Raw genomic sequence first — 26,699 nt, forward strand, 5'->3', positions numbered from 1 at the left:
GCATTCGGGCATATGGCCCATCATGAGTACCATATACACTGACAAACCGAAACATTATGACCATTATCCAGAATGACACAAAGTAGTAGGGCAAACTATGCATGGTCCCATGTTGCATTGTTGTCAAATTTATTCAAGATGGCGGATCCAAAATGGCGACAAGAAATATGGCAACGTCGAATTGACGTCATGGAGAAAAGTTCAAATTTTGGCGGGAAAATAGGTCAATTGGATTGGACTACCTTCTCTAACCTGACCCCCTCCCTGTCATCCTCCAGAAAATGGTGGGAAGTTCCAATTTTGGTGGAAAAAAGGTCACTTGGGCTACGTCCACCATCGTACATTTAAACAATATGAGACAGTAGTTGTATCCATTGTGTTCACTATGAGGTCTGGAGTCCAACTAACCTAGTACACAGTACTGCCACCAGAGGGCACTGTTATCCCTTCTGTGATGTAATCCAAGATGGCGGTCTGGAGGGGGGGGGGGGGGGGAAATGGTGGGAAAAGGACTCAGCCTGTGCTGGGATGCTGGAGCGAGGAACGAGTGTACTTATTTATTTTGGAACAATTTATTTAGGGATGGATTTCACATAGTTCATTTATTACACTGATACAAAACACTCACCCTGACGTGCTTGGAGTCATGCTATATAGCTACAGACCTGCGAACTACTCGTAAATTATCTAAATAATGCAGTACACTGATGTAGAGATATGCAAACATTCTTAAATTACCGAAATAATGCATTGCACACCCCACAGAGCTGCAAACTACTCGTAGATCGCCAAAATAATGCATGTAAAACGCTCTGCAGACACTCGCTAATTGTAAACTGTCGAAATAATGCAGTACATAGCCAACAGACCGGAAAACTACTCGTAAATCACCGAAATAACTCAGTACACTCATGTACAGATACAAAAACAACTCGTAAATTGTCAAAAAATAATGCGTGTAAAAGGCTCTGCAAACAGGCTCAACACGTAAACAGCCGAAAATAATGCAATGCACAAACACTCATTGCACATAAGAAACAGATTCGAACTATCATCAACTGCAACGTATCACACGCTCTAACGTGCGCATACAGCGACGCCGCTGCAAGCCACCACCAGACAAACAAATGCAGGGGTGCAAGCTATTGCTCTCAGGCTGCTATCGCATATACAGCCAGTACGTGAAAGTTGCGTCTATTTTCGGGTTACAGTTAAAATTCTCCGAGAGTTATATTGAGATCACATGTTTATGTAAGTAAGAGCCAAGTCACCCTCTGGAAGGGCACGATGCTTCTCTACCTGCAGACCTAATCACCAAGCGACTCACCCTCGCAGATGCAGCTAGAAGGTTCTCAATGCTATACTGATGTCACCGGTCACGCTATAGAAATCTGTTGCAATGCTTCCCAGAAGAGCAAAGGGTGCATTGTTCCTAGCAATCCTAACAGAACATGTGAGATGCCCCTGGCCGTGCCCATGTTTACTGTGACTGACATCTACCTGCAAGTCCAGTGTCAAGTGAGAACTGTCTGCATAGCAGCTCACCTGTGCATGCACAGCTAAAAGGTTCTCAATGTTATACTGACATCACATGTCTATGCAAATAAAAGCCAAGTCTACCTCTCACAAATGGTAAGGTGCTGCAGAAATACTTAACAGTCACTTTTGTAGGATTTCTTGAGGTCTTAGCTTGTCTGTACAGAAATTCTTGTCCTAACAGGAGCTGTTTACGAAAATAGCCCAGAATAATGACGACTGCATTCTTCCTGATTAGAGGCACCCTAACTGTCACGTGTTACCCTTCCTGGAAATCGCGACGTCCTGCTTTCAACATACATCTCAGAGACGGTAAACATTCTCGCCATTATGTAGATGCTCCTACGTCCCAGCACATGCAAATGAATGGAGCATTTTGATCGGCTCTTACTGAATTGATCCGCCAAATTACTGATGCTGCCAGTGTGGAAGCACTGTCCGCCTTTTTCTTTCTTTCTGCAGGTGAGACTTTCAGCAGCAAAACTATTTTGTACAGATCGCCATATTGCACTGACAGTTAAACCCTGAAAAAGTTACCTACAGATCGTCAACTACAGAAAGACACTTGCTCAATTATGCTGCTCTACCCCTGAAAACAGAAGATTGAGTATTAGAGCATGAAACAGTTCTCCAACCCGGAAATTTATCGCCCCGTATGGTGTTGATGTAGTAAACATACAATTCTTATCCTGCACCATACTAAATCGTCCCTTTTCCATTATTACACTCCTGGAAATGGAAAAAAGAACACATTGACACCGGTGTGTCAGACCCACCATACTTGCTCCGGACACTGCGAGAGGGCTGTACAAGCAATGATCACACGCACGGCACAGCGGACACACCAGGAACCGCGGTGTTGGCCGTCGAATGGCGCTAGCTGCGCAGCATTTGTGCACCGCCGCCGTCAGTGTCAGCCAGTTTGCCGTGGCATACGGAGCTCCATCGCAGTCTTTAACACCGGTAGCATGCCGCGACAGCGTGGACGTGAACCGTATGTGCAGTTGACGGACTTTGAGCGAGGGCGTATAGTGGGCATGCGGGAGGCCGGGTGGACGTACTGCCGAATTGCTCAACACGTGGGGCGTGAGGTCTTCACAGCACATCGATGTTGTCGCCAGTGGTCGGCGGAAGGTGCACGTGCCCGTTGACCTGGGACCGGACCGCAGCGACGCACGGATGCACGCCAAGACCGTAGGATCCTACGCAGTGCCGTAGGGGACCGCACCGCCACTTCCCAGCAAATTAGGGACACTGTTGCTCCTGGGGTATCGGCGAGGACCATTCGCAACCGTCTCCATGAAGCTGGGCTACGGTCCCGCACACCGTTAGGCCGTCTTCCGCTCACGCCCCAACATCGTGCAGCCCGCCTCCAGTGGTGTCGCGACAGGCGTGAATGGAGGGACGAATGGAGACGTGTCGTCTTCAGCGATGAGAGTCGCTTCTGCCTTGGTGCCAATGATGGTCGTATGCGTGTTTGGCGCCGTGCAGGTGAGCGCCACAATCAGGACTGCATACGACCGAGGCACACAGGGCCAACACCCGGCATCATGGTGTGGGGAGCGATCTCCTACACTGGCCGTACACCACTGGTGATCGTCGAGGGGACACTGAATAGTGCACGGTACATCCAAACTGTCATCGAACCCATCGTTCTACCATTCCTAGACCGGCAAGGGAACTTGCTGTTCCAACAGGACAATGCACGTCCGCATGTATCCCGTGCCACCCAACGTGCTCTAGAAGGTGTAAGTCAACTACCCTGGCCAGCAAGATCTCCGGATCTGTCCCCCATTGAGCATGTTTGGGACTGGATGAAGCGTCGTCTCACGCGGTCTGCACGTCCAGCACGAACGCTGGTCCAACTGAGGCGCCAGGTGGAAATGGCATGGCAAGCCGTTCCACAGGACTACATCCAGCATCTCTACGATCGTCTCCATGGGAGAATAGCAGCCTGCATTGCTGCGAAAGGTGGATATACACTGTACTAATGCCGACATTGTGCATGCTCTGTTGCCTGTGTCTATGTGCCTGTGGTTCTGTCAGTGTGATCATGTGATATATCTGACCCCAGGAATGTGTCAATAAAGTTTCTCCTTCCTGGGACAATGAATTCACGGTGTTCTTATTTCAATTTCCAGGAGTGTATATAGCTATCGACCGCCAGACACTTGTACATATACCATGAAGACAGGTAACAGAAGCACATGCACCATAGGTATACCCCTCGCAGCAGTAGATATTTCCCACGAGATCGGGCTGTCATCCACCGCAGCTGACTGTCACAAATCATCCACTCCAAACACGTGACCAGAGAGCACTCAGCGGACTGAAGTCACTCTCAGAACTGTCGGGCTCATTTCCCCTCAGCACAAAGGCGTTATACTGTTGTTAGCCCCGACTTGCTTGCTTGCCTGTTTTCTACACCCCTCTCCAGACTCTGGGATTACAAGACCATATGTATATTCACATGTTTGCCAGAATATTATACCATTTATGGGATACTTCTCAATATCAAGCACACATGTCCATTATAATTATCCAGGCCGTTATGCCGTGGTCGGTTGATGAATTCTGTGTTTATTCCCAACGTCCAACACACCCAGAGTCAGTTGAACCTTCCATCGAGCTACGGAACCCCTTGAAGATGTCTCCCGCAGTTGGAGACAAAACGTTGGAAATCAACACAGAATTCATCAACCAACCACGGCATAACAGCCTGGACAATTATAATGGGCATGATATTTCCGGCCGTGAAAGTCTACATTTTAGTATCAAGCACACAGCAATATCGCTCACACAGTACAATCTCGAAGATATAGACTGGAAATTATTTCTCTAGAAACTCTAACTTTAGCGAGGTACAGCTTGCTGTGAACCACCAAGTAACTAGAAGCTTATCCCGTATGCGAAGATCTTTACGTGAGAACTCGAAAAAGAATAGAGGGAACTGATATTTACACTCGCGAACACTGATGTTGATGATATAATACATTCCAAATCATTCTTATAATTTACAAAGCCAACTAGGGTGTCTCTCATGTCTAGAGAACCAGCAATCGCGTCTTCCAACCGTCTTTCACCTGCTAGATGCACACACCACAATCAACGTTCCCTCAACTAAATGAAGGCGTGAAATGTGCAGAAGCAGTCAACTGGACAATTTACATGGGAGGGAATAACGATCCAGCGCAAACACACGTCCATATTGAATCTTCTCAAATTTCCACGCGAACATGAAAGCTGTCCAACACATACTAAGTATTAGTTCGCTATTCAGCCATCTAGAAGACGACATGGTTAAGTCAGCTACATTCCTGCATACCAACAAGCCTCTCCATTCAGGCAGCTCCTACTGTCAGCCGGAAACGTGAATCATTCCCACCACAGGTTCAAATGGTTCAAATGGCTCTGAGCACTATGGGACTCAACTGCTGTGGTCATCAGTCCCCTAGAACTTAGAACTACTTAAACCTAACTATCCTAAGGACATCACACACATCCATGCCCGAGGCAGGATTCGAACCTGCGACCGTAGCGGTCACGCGGTTCCAGACTGAAGCACCTTTAACCGCACGGCCACACCGGCCGGCCCACCACAGGTCACCGGCGCTGCACACCAAGTACGCATAGGCAGAATCATCCTAGAAAACTGGCGACATATATATCTTGTCACTGTACTTAAAATTAAATATTACATTCGCAGTCTCAATTGTACGACATTCGACAATGAGCGAAGTATCAGAAATACACCCTGGAAATAGAAATCTCTCTCTCTCTCTCTCTCTCTCTCTCTCTCTCTCACACACACACACACACACACACACACACACACACACACACACACACACACACACACACACACTTTTTATAAGCCTGATGCACAAGGCGAACCTATCACGAATCTGCTACTACTAAGTATAATACTTGGCCAGTAACTTGTTACCAGCGATATGAAATAATACTGACCGAAAATCAGCGATGGGTGGACATGTCTCGAAAGTTTTTCTTGCGAGTGGTACCACTGTATCTTAGAAAGAGAGGCGTAATCGCCTTACAAACCGCCATGTGTTGAAAAAGCACGATCGCAACGACCATATTACTATCACAAGCAGTCTTGTTTCTACAGGAACACACAAGTATCCATGCTAAAAGCTATTCCAGCTTTATAAAAATCGAGGTATGGCATTACCACCGCATGAAGTGGTTTTTCCAGACAAATACCGCGACACTGAATATAGGCGGTGATCACTGGAGTGTGTATTATCAGACCAACAGTGCGGGTACACGTAGCAACCTTGTGAAAAATTCACTGAATTTAGAAAGTGATTCGGCCAAGATATGTGGTACGAAACCGGTATTTGCAACTCCCTCATGCTGCCGCTAGATATTTCTCCAGTATTTGTAATGAATTCTACCTGGATGCCATGTCAGAGGTTCTGCGATATATCCACTGGGTTATAAGCAAAGGTTGATGGAGAAGGATCATAAACAGTAGATGGCGTGCTGATTGAGGTCATAAGAAACGTACACTAGCTTTTCAGATCTCTAGTGCTACGCTCTCTGGTAGAAATGCTGTCAGGGATTTGGAATCAAGTCTTTCCACTCAACCACATACCTGCGTTGGGATCATATGGAGAAGTCCTTTAATGATTACAGCCATTAGTGAATCATTTATGGCACTCTCATATCCTGAACGAGCCACGTTTTTCGAACCTATCAGCTACAGTAGAATTTTAGATAGTCCCTATGCCTCTTGCAACTGCTGCCATTTCTGCAGTTTTGTGCATGTGATCGTTCCAATTTAAGTAGGAACTGAGCAGAAGTAAGAGACAGTTATATCTACCACATTCTGCAACCCGTGTCGAAACAGAGTGACCTGAGTTAGTACGACAACACCGTGTTTTGACCATTCGGTGGAAATGGGAACGTTGTCGTAGATCCGCCAACAGTGTACGCTGTGAAGGTCAGCACCAAACGAAGCCTGTTCCTGCAACACGAGGTAGTATAAAAGACTGAACTGGGGAAAGGACGAGGATTTTGCTACTGATTTGTGGTGCGTCCCCAAACTACATACAAGCGGCTCATTCACTTCTATCATCCCAACGTGCTATCTTCGTTATTCTGTACCATCCAACAGAGAAAAATTACAAACTATAAAAGCTCCACTAGCTTCATCCAATAGAGAACTCGATAAGATTTTTTACCGCATCTCTCCCCTCCCATACATCAAAAATACCATCTGCATGCCGGCATCGAGCACATGTGACGATCCTATTAAATATACAGCTATTGATCCAGTGCACAGGCCAGTGTAAAGTTGCATTGCCTGTACTGTAGGAGGATGGCTGTATCCCAAAAACTATACTATAAGTCAAGGAGACCCTCCCTGTGGCCCTGTGTCATTGTGACAGCATTGTTTGAAACATTGCTTTTTTTTCTGCTGTAACATGCTTTGTACACTACCATACATTTTGTTTCTTCCGCCATGACTTCGAGGTCTGTATCAGATTCTGAACTGACATTAACACGTCCTGATCCATTGCTTCACACGGAAAGCTAGATGTCGCACGGTATAAGTCATGTTGTTACTGTTGCTACCATAAAACACCACACAAACTGAAATAAAAGATAGTCACAACATTAGGAAACTGGAAGAGTTTGGCAGCATTGTGAAGAGTTTCCAAACTGCTGTTTGACCTCTACATTTAAACTCATCTGTCACAGCGACGGTACAGTTGATGGTTCTGCGTTCCGTTTCGACTGATTCCTCACATTGTAGTCATGTACGCGATCACTATTTCAGTGCTAGCCATCCCCAGAAGGTGTTGCCCTATCCACCAAAACTCTTTCTCTAACGGAAACAAGAGATGTCAATCATTATGTGGTAATCAACAGCGTACCAGTGGATGGATGGGATGGAAAAGACACTGTTGATGTACGGTAATAATAAGGATCACAGTTGATAGTGCGAATAATTTGGCAATTTTACATTAATTTCAACACCGAGCAATGATGTGACAGCATGTTTCCTGATTTCAGTATCATAGCTAACTCACCCCTTCTCTACTTTGCGAGTATCATTGTGAATGTAGATAGACGACTGTGCAGTACATTCATTCATTCATTGTTATTCTTGAACACATACATCATCAAAATATACCAACCAGACAGCACTCCACATATTTCTAACACCTCGAGCATATTGCGTAACTTACGATCTATCTCTATGCGGATGGGAGTCACAGAGCATTCTCGCAGTCTTAGGATAAAATTAGAAACTGAAAGACCCCCTCACACTGACAACTGATGCATCCTGATAGAACATCAGGAAAAAAATGGTCAAATGACGTGCAGCAACTTCTCCCTCTTTCTCTCTAGAATGCATCATTAGTCTACAATTAAACAGTGTCTCGTTCCATCTCAACCGACCACCCCATCCACTCTACTTCATCCTTTAACACAGATGCAAGTAAGTTTAGAGGCAGATGGTTCTCTGTTTTTCCAGGAAAGCATCAAAGACAGCAGTCATCTCATATGTATCACCATTATCTCAATAGACATACAGTAGAATGATGCCTTGACAAAAAGATGACAGTTTCCCTAGTTCCCAATGCCTCCATGTCAATGTTTTCTCGTATTCCTCTTGCTGTCACACACTCTTTCCCAAGTACAAGAAGTCTTCTGCACCAAGCAGAAGACACACAAGTCATCCTCAATTTACCCACATTTCGCTGTATTTTCTCTCAATTTATACGTATTTTCCGCAATTTTATCGATTTTTTGGTCACCACTACTCATGCGATCATGACATGACGTCTCTTCCCGTAATTGCTTGTAAATGTAGTAAAGCTACCAACACCTAGTGCAAATGCACTGATCGGGAGGCGTAGTATATCACTGTACTCAATTGCATCCAGTTGCCTCCACCCCATATATTCATAATCTGCAATGCGTTTCCACTGTTTTCTGTATGCCTGTGTACATGCATAGTGTCGCAGATGGCTCTCAGGACCTGCCGTAGACCTGAGTTAGTGAATGTGGATCTGCCGCGCGTTATACCTGAAGAAATGTTGAGATACCGATACACAGTATGTCACATCCGGGATAGGGTTTGAAGATGGATCTGCCATGCATAATCCACATCTGAACATCGGTCTGGATATACAGTGCATGGCGGACCCACACTTTAACACTAATTTGGGTCTACTGTGAGTCCTGGGAGCCATCTGCGACACCATATTACTCTCACTCTTTCCCTACGAAACCCTATTTATCGACAAAATCTCCGTTCAATGCGACGGCCTTGCAGCACCTCACTGCGAGGGCCTGTATGCCCGCATGGTACACTTTACTGGTCGACGCCAGAGCCAACGTCTTGCTGCATCAATAACCTCCGCATCATCCATGAACTGCTTCCCACAGAGTGTATCCTTCATTGGGCCAAATAGATGGAAGTCGGAAGGTGCGAGATCCGAGCTGTAAGCACACACTTATGATTAACCCAAGTGAACGAGTGTGTCAGCACTACCAACAGAGACGACTAGTTGAGCACATCGAATGAAAGAGTATGCACGTTCCAACATTGGAATCATGGCTGTTTGCGGCCGGGCAGCAAATGGGAGATTGGACAGGTTTGCGCGTTCTTGTTGCAATCATTACAGACGCCTCGCCCAAAAACTTGCAGTGCTTTTGGTTACTGCCAGGTCACCGTAGACAATCTGCCAACTCCTATGAATATCTGCGATGCTCTGGTTTTACGCTAAAAGAAACTTAATGACAGCTCTCTGCTTGAAACCCACCTCCGTTACGGACGTCATTTTGAAGGCTACATATAACGGCGACACCTACTGGAACTTCATGAAACTAGATGGGCTGAAACGGGTGTACTCCACGATGTTCCACAACAAATTCCACATTTTTTCAACCGAAATTGGCCGAGAAAAAAAAAATATGTTGCATTACTTATCGAACGCCCCTCGTAATAATATGCGATTGTTTCACCCCCTGTAACGTGGAAATAATTAGTCCAGGAGAAGAAATGAATATGACCTTTTTGTAGGAAATTTAAAACAGTTTAATTTTGTACTGGGAAAAATTTTCGCCGGGAGCCGTGATTTTTGAGTAATACAACAAAAACGTAAAAGCCTTTAAATCTTCCACCACCATCACCACAACCAATGTCCGTACCAGATAGGTTAAGATTTTTATTATTTTGTTCAGGATAGTCCTTCGTAGCACTGTGCAATAATTTGCGACAACACAATTTTTTCGTTCTAATCTTCCTTCACTGAATGGACTACTGCGACGTCGAAGAGAAGTGGCACTGGCAGTAAGGATGTTTACAATCTGAAGTATAGTTCTCTTGATAGACTACGATTCACCAGTGGCATGAAATCCTACAATGGTACCTTACGGACTGGTCCGATTTTTTCACACTTACATGATTTAAAGGTCAGTTTCTAAAGCAGCAAGACACAGTTCTCAACAAGACGCAAGAAAAACGCATTTGAAAATCAGAATATAACGGAACGCTGTTTAGTACAAATCAATGGTTGAGCATTAAAGAATTTGTCGATAGCTGAGAGCGTAGCGTAATCTGATTATAATCCTAATGTCCCTGGTTCAAATAACGCTAGCAGCATACTTTTACTTTTTAAAGTTCATATGAAAATGCGAGTATTCACATTAAAATAAAATTGGGCACAAAAAGGCGAAACATTAACTAGAAAATTAAATACTTTTTTTTCTAGCGTCACGACAGTATTATTGACGAATACAACTTTTTTCATTTAACAAAAGGAGATTTCGCATGACTGCATCAAATTTTGATTTGATATTCATATGACCAACAACAGAAAAAATACGTTATTTTCATTAAAAATTATGGTTCCAAATGTGTGTTAATTATTGTTTCCATTTGTTAATAAATACGTAATTTAAAAAAGTAAGAAACATTGTTACTAGCTAGATTTAACCAGTAACTTTATATAGTTATAAACCAATTAGGCAACGCGCTGAGCTAGCAACGAATATAATTCAGTGTCGCGTACGATTTTTTTAATTGGGTAGAACTCCTTTACGAAACTAATGTACAGGCACTGATCTCCAAATGATGTAGTTAGTATGAAGAAAATCGGAGGGGGGCACTACGTTAAGTTGGAACTGTTACAATAACACGTACATTCTCGGAGAAAGTAATTTTTTTCTCATCACTGTGGCTTGCCTTTCTAATTTGTTGCACAACGAATGTGGTACTTCATCCTGTTTCTAAACGAATGTTCGTCTCCAAAAGAAATTATTTTCAAAGAAATGTCAAACTCTCCTTCCCCCCCCCCCCTTTCCCGCCTGCTGATCCATTGTTTCATCCAACATGACCGTTCACTTCTTTTCCTATAGTACACTGCCACTGCGTACACTATGTGATCAAAAGTATCCGGACACTTCGTTGAAAATGACTTACAAGTTCGTGGAGCCCTCCATCGGTAATGCTGGACTTCAATATAGTGTTGGCCCACCGTTAGCCTTGATGGCAGCTTCCACTCTCGCAGGCATACGTTCAATCAGGTGCTGGAAGGTTTCTTGGGGAATGGCAGCCTATTCTTCACGTTGTGGTGCACTGAGGAGAGGTATCGGGTCGGTCGCTGAGACCTGCCACGAAGTCGGCGTTCCAAAACATCCCAAAGGTGTTCTATAGGATTCAGGAGATGACTGCACGCCAGTCCATTATAGGGATGTTATTGTCGTGTAATCACTCCGCCACAGGCCGTGCATTATGAACAGGTGCTCGATCGTGTTGGAAGATGCAATTGCCATCCCCGAATTGCTCCTCAACGGTGGGAAGCAAGAAGGTTCTTAAAAATGTAGGCCTACGCTGTGATGGTGCCCCGCAAAACAACAAGGGGTGCAACCCCCTCCATGAAAAACACGACCACACCATAATACCGCCGCCTCCGAATTTTAAAGTTGGCACTACAGTCACTCCACACGTTTTTCCACTGTTCAATCGTCCAATGTTTACGCTCCTTACACCAAGCGATGCGTCGTTTGACATTTACCAGCGTGATGCGTGGCTTACGAGCAGCCGATCGACCATGAAATCCAAGTTCTCTCTCCTCCCGCCTGTCAGGCATAGTACTTGCAGTGGATCCTGATGCAGTTTGGAATTCTTGTGTGATGCTCTGGATAGATGTCTGCCTATTACACATTACGACCCTCTTCAACTGTCGGCAGTCTCTGTCAGTCAACAGAACAGGTCAGCCTGTACGCTTTTGTGCTGTACGTGACCCTTCACGTTTCCATTTCACTATCACATCGAAAACAGCGGACCCAGGGATGTTTAGGAGTGTGGAAATCTCGTGTACAGACTACGACAAGTGACACCCAGTCATCTGACCACGTTCGAAGTCCGTGAGTTCCGCGGAGCGCCCCATTCTTCTCCCTCACAATGTCAAATGACTACTGAGGTCGCTGATATGGAGTACCTGGCAGTGGGTGGCAGTACACTGCACCTGATATGAAAAAATTATGTTTCTGGGGGTGTCCGCATACTTTTGATCACATACTGTATATTGTGCAGCAGCCTCAGAGAAAGCAGGAATTGCCGATTTCCTTTTAGCATTTGAGCTCGTTCTCTTGCGAGTTCAGTGTTGACATGGTGATGTCGCTTTGTGACTCTTCTAACCACACGCGACTTTATCCGTTCGCTACACGCGCTTTGTTGCATGCTTTAGCAATCGCAATACCAACATATTTTCAATAATGTGCACTGCCAAGGAAGTAGGATCCACAACTTGAATGTATCTTTTAGCAAACACTTTCAGTGTAGTCTGCTACCAAGGAGTCGGGGGCACTTTGTGACAACTACGAAAGTTTTTTAAAAAACACAAATTTCGTTAGTTATAGTTGACTTCTACTCACAAACACTTTTAAATATAGATATTGATGTTGATGTTTAAGTAGTGTCCTGTATTTGAAAATACTGAATATGATACTCATTATGAAAAGTCACTTCTACAGCTGAGACATATCTGTGGTTTAAGTTCAACCGCTAAATTCAAAACTTTATTCTATTAAAGTAGAAGACGTCATTAAAAAACAATTTTATTTTCAAAATTTTAAAATATGAAGCACCTGACTAGATCACAATACTTTCAAAATATGTCAGTCAGGCGTGTGCCGTCGGGGTAAGTGTTTCGGTGTGTTGGATTTGTACCAATGATTCTATATAGGTTTTTTCTGTCCCAAATAGAGAGTTAAAGTCTCCCATTAGTATTTTCACGTCATCTTGGTGAATTTTTCTCATAGTTTTTTCATGTGTGTTACAGAATTTTTCGACATTTTCGGTGTTTTTCTTATTTTCGACGTTGGTGGGGGCATGTGCATAGATGAGTATATTTTTTATTAGGGCTCTGAATGAGCACAGTCATAAGTAGATTGTTGATGGGTGTGATTTCTTTGGCAGTTTGATGATAGATTTGTGTTCGAGAAATGCCGTGCCAAAGACTGGTGCGCGTTTCGCTACCTTTTATTGTTTTTTGGACTTGAACATGCGATGGTTTCCGTAATGCAAGGTTTCATTGTCAGTTAGTCGTGGTCCTTGAAGAGCAAGGATGAGAATTTGATGTCGGTCGATTTCTTATGTGAGATTATTTAGTTTTCGTGTTTGGATCAATGTATCGATGTTTAGTTTGCAAATGCATTTTTTCTGCTTGTCGGGAAATTTACCAGAGATCTCCGATATTCTCTGCCGTGCTAGCCTGGACTCCCCAGAATCCTAAAATCCAACTGCCGCCTTTCGACGGGCGGGTTGTGTACCACCTGGGGTAAAGTTGACTTTGCTTGCACAGTTCTTGTTTGCTTCTGTTTCATTAGTATGGCCTGGGTGATAACAGGACCAGACAGAACCAGAGGGTGCTGAAGCCTTTGGAAGAAAATATTTTGAGCCGATCTCATTGAGCTAACAGACGGTGAGCTAACAGACGGTGACCAGAGTACCGGTGATTATCACTCAGACATATCTGGATTTTGTGTTCAACGGACTGAGTAGCCGTTCGGAATTGTGTTAGTATTTGGTTCACCTCAAGTAATTGATTTTCTCGTTACCACCCATATGTGGGAGGCTTTCCCCTATCGGCCACACGGGATTATTATTATTATTATTATTATTATTATTATTATTATTAGCACTAGTATTTAGCGCTATTATTATTATTATTATTATTATTATTATTATTATTATTATTATTATTATTATTATTTCTTTCTTGTCTCAGACGTTACGTCTGGTTAAAAATGGAAGGTGACGCGGACCTTGATCAAGTGTGACTTCCTTTTAACTGTACGGTATATGTTACATTGCATTTAGGAACTTTCGGGTAATTGAACAAGTGTCAATAATTACAGATTTCTGTAGTTGTATATATAAGTTTGGATGTAGCTGTATTGCATTGATGTACTGGTGGATATTGTGTGGTATGACTCCTGTAGTTGATAGTATAATTGGTATAATGTCAACTTTATCCTGATGCCACATGTCCTTGACTTCCTCAGCCAGTTGGATGTATTTTTCAATTTTTTCTCCTGTTTTCTTTTGTATATTTGTTGTATTGGGTATGGATATTTCGATTAGTTGTGTTAATTTCTTCTTTTTATTGGTGAGTATGATGTCAGGTTTGTTATGTGGTGGTGTTTTATCTGTTATAATGGTTCTGTTCCAGTATAATTTGTATTCATCGTTCTCCAGTACATTTTGTGGAGCATACTTGTATATGGGAACATGTTGTTTTATAAGTTTATATTGTAAGGCAAGCTGTTGATGTATTATTTTTGCTACATTGTCATGTCTTCTGGGGTATTCTGTATTTTCTAGTATTGTACATCCACTTGTGATGTGATCTACTGTTTCTATTTGTTGTTTGCAAAGTCTGCATTTATCTGTTGTGGTACTGGGATCTTTAATAATATGCTTGCTGTAATATCTGGTGTTTATTGTTTGATCCTGTATTGCAATCATGAATCCTTCCGTCTCACTGTATATATTGCCTTTTCTTAGCCATGTGTTGGATGCGTTTTGATCGATGTGTGGCTGTGTTAGATGATACGGGTGCTTTCCATGCAGTGTTTTCTTTTTCCAATTTACTTTCTTCGTATCTGTTGATGTTATATGATCTAAAGGGTCGTAGAAGTGGTTATGAAATTGCAGTGGTGTAGCCGATATATTTATATGAGTGATTGCTTTGTGTATTTTGCTAGTTTCTGCTCGTTCTATAAAGAATTTTCTTAAATTGTCTACCTGTCCATAATGTAGGTTTTTTATGTCGATAAATCCCCTTCCTCCTTCCTTTCTGCTTAACGTGAATCTTTCAGTTCCTGCATGTATGTGATGTATTCTATATTTGTAGCATTGTGATCGTGTAAGTGTATTGAGTGCTTCTAGGTCTGTGTTACTCCAAATGAGTAGGTCAATATTGGTATGGCATAAGTATTTATAGCTTTTGTCTTGTTTCTTGCTGTCAATTCTGTTTTCAGTATTTTTGTTAGTCTTTGTCTATATTTTTCTTTTAGTTCTTCTTTAATATTTGTATTATCTATTCCTATGTTTTGTCTGTATCCTAGATATTTATAGGCACCTGCTTTTTCCACCGCTTCTATGCAGTCGCTGTGGTTATCCAATATGTAACCTTCTTGTTTAGTGTGTTTTCCCTTGACTATGCTATTTTTCTTACATTTGTCTGTTCCAAAAGCCATATTTATATCATTGCTGAATACTTCTGTTATATTTAATAATTTCATCCATGTATAGCAGATGTGTGATTTTGTGTGGGTATGTTCCAGTAATATTGTATTCATAATTTGTATTATTTAGCATGTTGGATAGTGGGTTCAGAGCAAGGCAGAACCAGAAAGGACTTAATGAGTCTCCTTGGTATATTCCACGCTTAATCTGTATTGGCTGTGATGTGATATTATTTGAATTTGTTTGGATATTAAGTGTGGTTTTCCAATTTTTCATTACTATGTTTAGGAACTGTATCAATTTAGGATCTACTTTGTATATTTCCAATATTTGTAGTAACCATGAGTGGGGTACACTATCAAAAGCTTTTTGGTAATCAATGTATGCATAGTGTAGGGACCTTTGTTTAGTTTTAGCTTGATATGTCACCTCTGCATCTATTATCAGTTGATCTTTACATCCTCGTGCTCCTTTGCAACAGCCTTTTTGTTCTTCATTTATAATTTTGTTCTGTGTTGTATGTGTCATTAATTTCTGTGTAATGACTGAAGTTAATATTTTGTATATTGTTGGTAGGCATGTTATGGGGCGATATTTAGCTGGGTTTGCTGTGTCTGCTTGATCTTTAGGTTTCAGATAAGTTATTCCATGTGTAAGTGTATCAGGGATGTGTATGGGTCTGCAATGTAACTGTTAAATAATTTAGTTATATGTGAATGTGTTGAGGTGAATTTCTTTAGCCAGAAATTTGCTATTTTATCTTTTCCAGGGGCTTTCCAATTGTGAGTAGAATTAATTGCTTGGGTGACTTCATGTTGCAAAATTATCACTTCAGGCATTTGTGATATCATCTTGTACGTATCTGTTTCTGCTTGTATCCACCGTGCATGACTGTTATGTTGTACCAGGTTTGACCATATGTTGCTCCAGAAGTGTTCCATGTCTGTTATGTTTGGTGGATTGTCTATTTTAATGTGTGTGTTATCTATTGTCTGGTAAAATTTCTTTTGGTTTGTGTTGAATGTTTGGTTTTGTTTCCTTCTATTTTCACTTTTTTTGTATCTTCTAAGACGTTTGGCCAATGCTTGTAATTTCTGCTTCTTTTCATCTAATTGCTCTATCACTTCTTGTTGTGAGATTTTACCTAACCTTTTTCGTTTTTTTTCTGACATTTCATTTCTTATAAATTGTGTTAGCTGTCCGATGTCTTTTCTCAGTTTTTCTATTCTGATCTGTAGCCTGTGTTGCCATGCTGGTTTTGTGGGTTTCTTCTGTGTGTTGGTTGGTTCTGATCTCTGCCTAGTGTATATTTGGTGTAGTGAGTGCTCCTATATAAACCAGTAGTTGTAACTCTTCCATATTTGTGTTTTCATTTATTTTATTGTGTGTGATGGTGTTGATAGTTGTTATTGTTGTTTCGACTTGTGGGTTATTTGGCGGTCTATGCAAGACTGGTCTAATGTCTGTATTTGTGCCTTTGTATTCTATATATGTCAGCTGAAATTTTTCTTCTATATCTAACATGTGTCACTTCGTGTTCTATTTGTGCTTGTTCTGGTGGCTGTCTTAAGATTTCGTTTTCCTCTGACTGTTTAATTGATGCGTGTTGTTCTTTGTTTGTTTGCTCTGAGATGTTTGAGTCCATTACTGTATTTTCTTCTTCTTCTGATTGCACATTATTTTGTTCCAGTATTTGTTGTACTTGTTGTTTAATGTTTTCTAATTCTGACTGGGGTATCCTGTTATTATTATTATTATCATCATCATCATCATCATCATCATCATCATCATCATCATCATCATCATCATCATCATCATCATCATCATCATCATGTCTTCAGCAAAACCGATTTGGTGTATCTTTCCACCACCGAAGTAGATGTGTATTGTTTGATTCAATATTTCCATCACATAAATGTGGGTTATAATTACGTTACATTGCTGCTAGTAGGCATATTTCTCACTTTTTCTTAGACAGTTGCTAAATGTTACTCCATCAAAGGAATTATGTGCCCAGCATTGTTGCAATACAGACGTTCAAATTACCCGATTTCTGTAATTTCATTTCGATACCAGAGCGTTCTAATCGGATTCAGCCAGTCAGTCTTAATGTGGATATCCGACTACGGCTCTCATCACACGATAGACTGGGTAAACCACATTCTTAATCGGACTGTTGAACCTGGATCACTTATCTATGACAGGGCCAGAATTCTTAAACACTATGGAAAATACTAATACAATGTGCTTATTACAAATACGTTATTTGAATATAAATGTATGAAGCAACGAGATAACCATTCATTTACAGGAGCAGAGCCCCATCCGTCATAGCAGAGCAGTGCAAGATTGGTTTCAGGGCCAAGAGAGGATAAAGCTGTTGCCGTTTGTTCCACGATCGCCGAACAATAACCAGATAGAGAATATGTGGGCAGAGGTAACAACGTCACTACCATGTGGAAATACAAATGCAAGCGACCTTTGGACAAATACAGAAAACGTATGGTAGGAAGTAAACCATGACGCTACACTATCGACGACTTAATGAAATCAAAGCCCCTACGCCTTCGAGAAATCTTCTGTAATGATGGTGGGTGGTTTGGTTACTAAAAGTATACTCGTCCACAAAACCCATGTGGGCAATTATCTGATAATCGGTCAAGCTTTGCTTTGTCACAGCTCTTTAGCATACAAGTCCATTTACTTTGTCTCCTTACAATTCTTGCAATGCAAGGTAATTGAAAAATCTCACCCACTCGACGCCAACTGAGGAATTGCTTGGAGCATGTGTTGTTCAACACACAGTAGTCGTCACCCTCACTGGAATCAATGTGTGTGTGTGTGTGTGTGTGTGTGTGTGTGTGTGTGTGTGTGTGTGTGTTTTCGTGTTCACTCACAATCTGAATCAATACTATTAACATTAGAGAGACAACCAACAATAAATATTTCTTCAAATATGTCTGTAAAGTATTTTAATGCGATGGGAAGTTACAAACTAAATTTTTACGCAACCCATGTCCTGCATATTATGTTAAGTAAGTAAGCTGTGTTAACTCCATAATATCGTTAGGAGAGACAGTGCGCTCTTGTTGTCGCGGCTCGCAAGTGCAGCGACTAGCAGTGCCCAATGCCGCCGCGATTTGTTTATGTTGGCTGAGCGTGGACACTGCAGCACACACTTCCCCATAAACGGAAAGAAATCATCTTGGCTCTGACTGCAGTGAGCGGACATCACTACCTCCATGTTGCCGCGATTTGTTTATGTTGGCTGAGCGTGGACACTGCAGCACACACTTCCCCATAAACGGAAAGAAACCACCTTGGCTCTGACTGCAGTGAGCGGACATCACTACCTCCATGTTCTTATAGTACCAAACGTGAGACTCTACTCACATGTGCCATGGAGGAATTGCAACGGGTATCATGTCATTAGACATCAGAATATTTACCGGTGATGAAATGTCCACTCTATTTGAAACCCAAAAAAATTTAAACTTTCTCACAAAGCCAAGTGAGATTATACTAAATGCGTCTTATCTAAGGGGCAAAAATTAACTGCAGAGCTTTTATGTACGCAGTAGTAGCATACAAGGAAATATGTCTTGGAAGCGTATATTTCATTTCCTCTTCTCATATCAACGCCCTTGTTTTAGTATGAAATGAGAAAATAAACACGAAAAACTAAAGTTCCTGAGATGCATATAAGTCATTTCCTCTTCTCATATCATAGCTTTTGTTTTAGTATGAAGTAAAAAATAAACAGTTTAGGGTTCTGAAGCTTAATATGACACCAGAGTCTTATCGTAGGCGTTATCGGAAAAACAAAAAGCAAGGAGCTGTCCATTCGTTTGTCCAACAGTACGTTTCCTTTCATGCATTACTACCGCTCGCAGATTCTTGTTTAAGGACTTGTGGGCATCAAGTTCTTCAGCGAATAAGCCGTATGTTATTGTGCTAATTACAGTATGGAAAAAATGCAACAAAGACGAGTTCTCCTAGAGCAGTGAGGATATTTGCACATGCTTGTATTCAGCAATAACTGTCAACTGCCACAACACATCACAGAATTTTGCTCGAGCGTTGTCTTACGATTCCCTTATTGAGTTTGTATCTGCCTGCTTGTAGCTCTGCTAAAAAAAAATTAAAAATTTGGGTTTCAGCGAGTCTCGAAAGGCGAACAAAGGCAGCGTACACATGACAGGCAAGCACGTTACCTGGTAGCTAGCAACCACGTGGGATGTTTTTGACTTACTTATTGGCCCAGTAGCCACTATGACAGATAAATCGCAACATAAGAGACGAGAGTAGTTCTTATTTCCCGTGTGGAAGGACTTCCCTTGACTCAAAAGCATTAACTGATATCCTTATGTCACATTTCAAGAGTAAATCACATTATTCAATTGAAATGACACGATCAAGGAAGTAACTCGTCGGTCACAGAGATGCCAAACATTTTGCGCTGTTGCCAAGTTTCAGTAATACTGCCAGGAAGGATACCAGCTGATGTGTTCTGTGCGTGACCTCGGAAGTGACTATAGCTTCGTCTCAGAGTTGCGGGTGGCAAGGGCCGCAATATCCTCATTATATGTCAATGAGTCTTATTCGCATTTCTGTAACCAGGTTTAGGAACTAGAGTGTAGTTACTTGTAACACATCGATGCAGTGAGTGCAAACTAAATGTCGTAAATTAATAACTGCGACAGTTATTTGTGTTTTACTGTCTTAATTGGACCGAAACCTTGAAAGCGTATTCACCAGACGCGATCACAATTTTTAGAGATTCTCCAGGGGTTGAGTTGGAAACGTATCTTTGCTTTACAATATTGTTATTGAGCTCACTGTCATTGGCACATCCACCAGAAGACAGGCATGGCCTGGCTTTTTGTTGTCTGCTTTTCTGACGGATATTCTGCCTTTGCTCGTAACGTGAAGACTTAAGGTGAATTCGAACATTCCATATGGCGAAAATTGGATGATTCTGTTCTTCCGGCTCTAACATTCAAAAAACAGTTACAATAAGCGGCAGAAAAGCGCCTGTGAACCAACAATTAATAATAGAGTGATAATTAGTGTAATCTGACAAATTCCATCAGTCATCTGATAATTGTGAAAAACTACTTTTTTTCATCTGCACAGCACTGCAGTATGAACTCAAGGGTTTCATAGGACTCCTATACTTAATTTCGTTGTGAACGTTTTCAATGACACTAGGGGAGGAGCACAACCATCTGACTTGCAACATACTTTTCCAAAGGGATTTGAATCTTTGGCTACAGTTGCAGTAGCACGTCCAATGAGGTATCAAGAATGTGAGCAATCACGCATTATTGTAGTATAGCCTAGGGCAGAAAGAAGCAGGGTTTCTGACAAAGTAAACGATGAGAGACACTGTCGCTGTCACTTATTAAAGAGGAATTGTTCAGAAAATTACAACTATATCTAATGAAATGAGTAGGGTGATGCAGCTCCAGCCCAGCACTATCACTGAGTTGCCAAACATTTTCCGAATAGAACTTAAGATTGCCAGATTGTGCAGATGGCCGGACTTAGAGTTGTCAGGGGCGGTCAGTTTTATTGGCCACCTTAAGTGAACGACTCGGACTTAGTCTCTGTGGCGGCCGACCGGCGGTCAGTTTTTATGTCTAAGACTGTACGTAATGTGCACATAAGGAGACGACTCGATCTATAATGTGTTGAAATGAGGCAAAACGCCGCAGGCCGAATCAAGGCGATACTGCAGTTGCAAAAAAGGTCGTAAGCACTGGCAATTGATAATCACTGATTTACAAGTGTGGATTTAACGCAGGTTCTCAGTTTTCACATCCATATATACCCTTGTTATTCTCTTACATCTTCTCTACCTCCACCTAACTGTAATTCAGAGCGTTTCGACTTTATTGATCGGGCCGGGCCAATTTCTGCGGTGTGTTTACACAGTGTTAAGTACGCCGATTATCTCTCGCTCCCTCCTCTACTCCTTACCCAAGCAAAAGAGTGGTCGACAGACGACTCCCCGAATTTGAAAACGAGAGCATCATGACTTTAGGGCAATACGCGTCTTCGGCGGAAAATATTGTCTGTACTTCGATCAGCGTCGTTTGCCTTCTGACTCAGAATTCAATTCTGACAATAGTAACATGTCCACATTATTAACATTACTACAAGAATAGAACAGAAAAAAGATGAAGTATATATAGGAAGTGCACTGACCAGTCTTTAATGTATCGTCCTCCCGCCCCACACACTTTTGGATCGGTAAGAAACAGCTTTCCAACAATTTCTCATTACTGGAACTAATGTCCACTCTTCAGCAGAGCGTAAGCTAATTTGCTGGTGGATTAAAGCTGTGCTGGACTGGGTCTCGAATATGAGACCTTTGGCATTCACTGCAAGTACTCTGGCCGGCCGAAGTGGCCGTGCGGTTAAAGGCGCTGCAGTCTGGAACCGCAAGACCGCTACGGTCGCAGGTTCGAATCCTGCTTCGGGCATGGATGTTTGCGATGTCCTTAGGTTAGTTAGGTTTAACTAGTTATAAGTTCTAGGCGACTAATGACCTCAGCAGTTGAGTCCCATAGTGCTCAGAGCAATTTGAACCATTTTTTTGCAAGTACTCTACCGATTAATCAGCAGTTTTAATCTGCTAGAAAGTTTCAGTTTCTGGTTCCTTTGAGCTCTAAACGTAAAGGTCAAATACTTGAAAGTACTCAAAAAAATGGTTCAAACGGCTCTAAGCACTACGGGACTCAACATCTGAGGTAATCAGTCCCCTTGAACTTAGAACTACTTAAACCTAACTAACCTAAGGACATCACACACATCCATGCCCGAGGCAGGATTCGAACCTGCGACCGTAGCAGCAGCGCGGTTCCGGACTGAAGCGCCTAGAACCGCTCGGCCACATGGGCCAGCTGAAAGTACTCACTGTATTGCATTCTATCATACATTTTCCTCATTAAGCGGATCAATCAGTGTGGACAGTACTTCTTACTGATGATGCAATTGCAAACAGAAAAACTTCACTTGTGAGTAAGTGTAAGAGAACTTAGAATTTCTTACCGAGAATATGCACTTAGTGTAACAAACAGCAGCCAGCTTCAGATATGGATGAATGCAAAATACTGCGCTTGATAGGGAAACGTGGGCTTTTGAATTCACCACCAATAAGTTTCTGCTGAACTCCTATTTTTAAATTTACATCTGCATCGATACTCCGCAATCCATCTTACGGAGCGTGGTGGAGGGTACCCCGTACGACTGTTAATCATTTTCTTTCCTGTTCCACTCGAAAACAGAACGAGGAAAAAACGACTGTCTCCTTGCCTCCTTATGAGCCCTAATTTCTCGTACAGTACGTGATCAAAAGTACCCGGACACCTGGCTGACATATCCTCTTCCACAAAACCGAGACAAATGAATATTATCAATTAAATAAAGAGTGCTGTCGATGAAATAAATAATACAAATATATTCCCCACAGTTTTAATGCGGAATGCTTTACAACACTTTACAATTTAGTTTTTATTACGCTAATAGTACCTTCATGATGACTGTACAAAGTCAAGGTATTTCAACATTGTCAAATGACATTAATGTACAGAATTCATAAAAATAATTTTAAAATTTATATGTGTAGCTTCGGAGGAAGGACACCTGACTTATTATTTCACCAATGCTTTGTTCTATTTCTTTTTTAACAAACAAAAGACAAAGAAACTCACTTGCAGAGTTTACGCTCACTTCGACGTCGTTCCATTGAAGGAAATTATCTGGTGTACTCATCTTTAGCTGTTGTTTTCCGTTTTGCTGTCATGAGCTTAAGCATGGTGAGTATTTCAAATTCTTATTACCAGCCACTTACCAGAAAATCAGCCTGAATTTAATAAATTCCTTCAGACTCTTCTTCTGAAAACTTAGAAAGCTAAAGGTGATTATTTCGAACATTCCATTTGAAAAGGAAGCGGTAACACTGAAAGCGAAAGCACGTAGAAAGAGGCGATAACTCGACAGTTTACTTGCTTCCTCGATAAGGTAAAATGCAATCGATAATTTAGGAGTCTTGACCAGTCAAATTAATCGAAGTGTTATGAGATCGACCGGGCGTTTCTATTTGTTCCTCCTTGATGTCTACGTAAAGTGATTTTGTAAATCAGAGACTTTTTCAGCCGGACCGAAAGTTATTTACACCACTCGAATCTGGGACAACCCAGGCATTAGCAACCCGAGTCAAGCGTCTATGTTGATTCTCTTATGCGGATTTCCTCCGCCGAAAGGGTCAACGATATCACCAGACGCAGAGAACTTGAGTGCCCTCCAGTGCCAGTACTGCATAAGAATACAGCTGGCGTCGTCCCAGCAGCACATGCGGTTTGCGGAGTAAGTAGACGGCGTGCAAAAAATGTCCCGTTCCAACTCCTCCACGAAGAATCTCATCCCAAGTACTTAATTTGGTCTGACATGCGTCGTTAATTGCTGCTGTTGTTATGGTTGCATTCTTGCTGTTGTGCAGCTCTTCATACGAGTCATTCCTGCGCAGACCCGTTCATCATAGCATAACTATTGCAACCTACATCCATTTGGACCCATGTACTGCAGTCACGCCTTGGTCTCTGCTCTACACTTCCTTCATTACCAAACTGGCAATTTCTTTAAGCCTCAGGATGTATCCTATCAACCGATCCCTTCTTTTAGTCTAGTCATGCTATAAATTTTTCTCTCCAATTCGATTCACGATCTCTTCTTTAGTTGCTCCATTTACCCATCTAATTTTCAACAGTCTTCTGTAACACCATATTTTAAAAGCTTCTATTCTCTTCTTGTATGAACTGCTTATCGTACACATTTTACTTTCGAACAATGCTACTCTCTATACAAATACTGTCAAGAAAAGACTTCCAGACAATTACATTTATCTTTGACATCAGCTAATTTGTCTTCTCAGACAAACATTTCTTGCCATTCCCAACCCGCATTTTATATTGTCTCTACTTTGGACATCACTTACTTTGCCGCCAAAATCACAAAGTTCGTGGACTGCTTTGTGTGTGTCATTTTCTAATGTAGTCCTCTCAGCATAGTTTGATTGAAATGATTACATTGAGTTACCTTTCTTTTATTTTAACCTCTTCGAGACATCCATTTCGTTCAGCTGCCATCTGTGACAGAATTACACCATCCGCAAACTGTGTGGTTTTTATTTCTTCTCCGTGAAATTTAATTCCATTTCCACAGTTTTCCTTTCTTTCTTTCCTTTACTACTTACTCAATATACACACTGAAAAACTTCGGAGATGGGCTTCAACCCTGTCTCACTCCCTTGCCAGCCACTGCTCCACTTTCATGTCCTTTGGCTCTTTTCACTGCAGTCTGGTATCTGTATAGCTGTACATAACTTTCACTACCGATATTTAATCACTTCTACTTTCAAAATTTCAATAACTTAGGTTTGCCTTTCTTTAACTTATGTTCTACGATAAATCGTAAGGCCATTTGCAAAGCTGCCAGAAATCACGTTACAACGGCTAAACTCCTGCAGAGTCTTTCTGCAGTATCACAGAAGGAACATCTAGCTTCTTATAGCCCTATTACACGACCTCGTTCAAAGTCGGTGAGGCGTTAATAATAGCGTCTTTGTTGCCTTAAAGACATTCTGGACTAACATCAACTCACCACGTCCGATCTCAGAAGTAGCTAACGCTCACGATCGTTACAGCGTGTATTTAAAGCAAACCTGATCTGCATCTTCATGGTGGCGCTATTAGCACTACTCCTATGCGACTGGCGCAAAATCTGGATAGATATCTTCCAGATCTAGAAACACGCCTCCCAACTTTAGTCTCTTGCTGGTGAGATTCGTTGTTCCGTCAATGCATTGCAGGAGTTTCATTTTGAACTATTTCAGTGTAATATTCTCGGTGAATCCAATCATGATGCAACAGTATCATCCTAGTCCAACACTGCTTAGTGGGTTTCGTTTTCTAAATAACATCTCTACATACACAAAAATGGTGCATAATAACGTGAATATCTTCTATAACAGAGTTAATATAATGTGGAAGCGTGAGGCAAGGACAGCGTTTTATTGCCGCAACACTTCAAAGAGGCAGCAAATCCATTCTAAAAGAGGTGGTCTACGTGACGCTTCTTCACCATCTTGTTAACTACTGTTGCACGATATGGGATCATTAGCAAGTAGGACTGATGCACGACATCGAAAAAGAAAAGCAAGATCAAAGAAAAGCGACTAATATTTTTTTTTACCATCGTGAAATCGATGAGAGTGTGTCAGGGATATGATGTGAGACTTGGAACGATGATCTCTTCCACAAAGACCTGCATACCGGTCACCAGACTATCTACTCGATTGCACTGATTCCTTTTAGCAAACAAACTACGACCCTCGTGTCAGATTTGCGTATGTATTGAGCAACTTCCTAGTACATGGAGCTCCAATATGTAGACGAAATAGATGTATGTATGTATGTGTAGCACTATCTGATCAGAAGTACCTGGACATTTATTAGGGGCTATTAATATGGGCTGTGTCTACCACACACACGTCAATTTAAACAGAAAATCATATCGGGAGGGGGGGGGGAGGGGTAGAAAAAGTTATTTTAGATACACACCCTTTACTTCGACATCTTTACAAAGACAGAAGAGAATTTTAGTTCGGATACTTTAGCTGACTTGCGGATGGGATTTGCGACCGTTTGCCAGGTACACAAAGATTGACCCGTGTGTTGATCGGACATCCACATATGGAATTCCAGACGGATTTCTCATCCCTCAATTATAAATGGTATTCTGTGCATTTAAGTGTTTCGTAACGTTCTCCGCGTGGTAATGCCTTTCCCTGTATTCTTACCATGAACAAATGTCTCATTAAAATCAATCTTTACGATACACAGAATATGCATCCACAACTTTCGTCCTCCAGCTTCTGAATTGCAATTTGATTATTTTCATCAGCACTTCTCGTTCTCTAACTGTTACATCATAACTTGGTGTTCTTCAACAATGTACTCAGTTCCTCATTACTTATATAGTAATAAGCTCCTCCACAACTACAAAACTGTCTGGTTCTTAGACATCCACATGACGAAGACAGCGAAGAACCGCTATATGTTACAAAAGTTCATTTGCAGTTGATAGTAGTTCCCATATCACTACAATGGTCAGGGACCTCCGGCAGGCCGAAGGTCTGTCCATCGTTTAAATTCCAAAAGGCTAAACTATCATAGTGATCAGATATTTGCAACAACACTAGAGTATTTGTGGGAACTTATATGGGACTCCATGGAAGAAAGACAACAGCTTTCCCAGAAGATTCCAGCATCTACCTGAAAATCAAATGCAACTCGCATGCCACATTATACTGCGTGATGGAGAATACATCGAACATTTAACTCTGATCTTGCTCTATTCA

The 26,699-nt window shown here is 41.8% G+C and overlaps 1 protein-coding gene across 2 annotated transcripts in view; it reads right to left on the reverse strand.

The window, feature by feature from the left end:
* Window positions 1-26,699, reverse strand: part of LOC126473752 (bestrophin-2-like) — a 476,054-nt gene that overhangs the window by 75,782 nt on the left and 373,573 nt on the right. The window lies entirely within an intron of this gene.

The sequence above is a fragment of the Schistocerca serialis genome, chromosome 4 (assembly GCF_023864345.2).
Source record: "Schistocerca serialis cubense isolate TAMUIC-IGC-003099 chromosome 4, iqSchSeri2.2, whole genome shotgun sequence".
NCBI lineage: Eukaryota > Metazoa > Arthropoda > Insecta > Orthoptera > Acrididae > Schistocerca > Schistocerca serialis.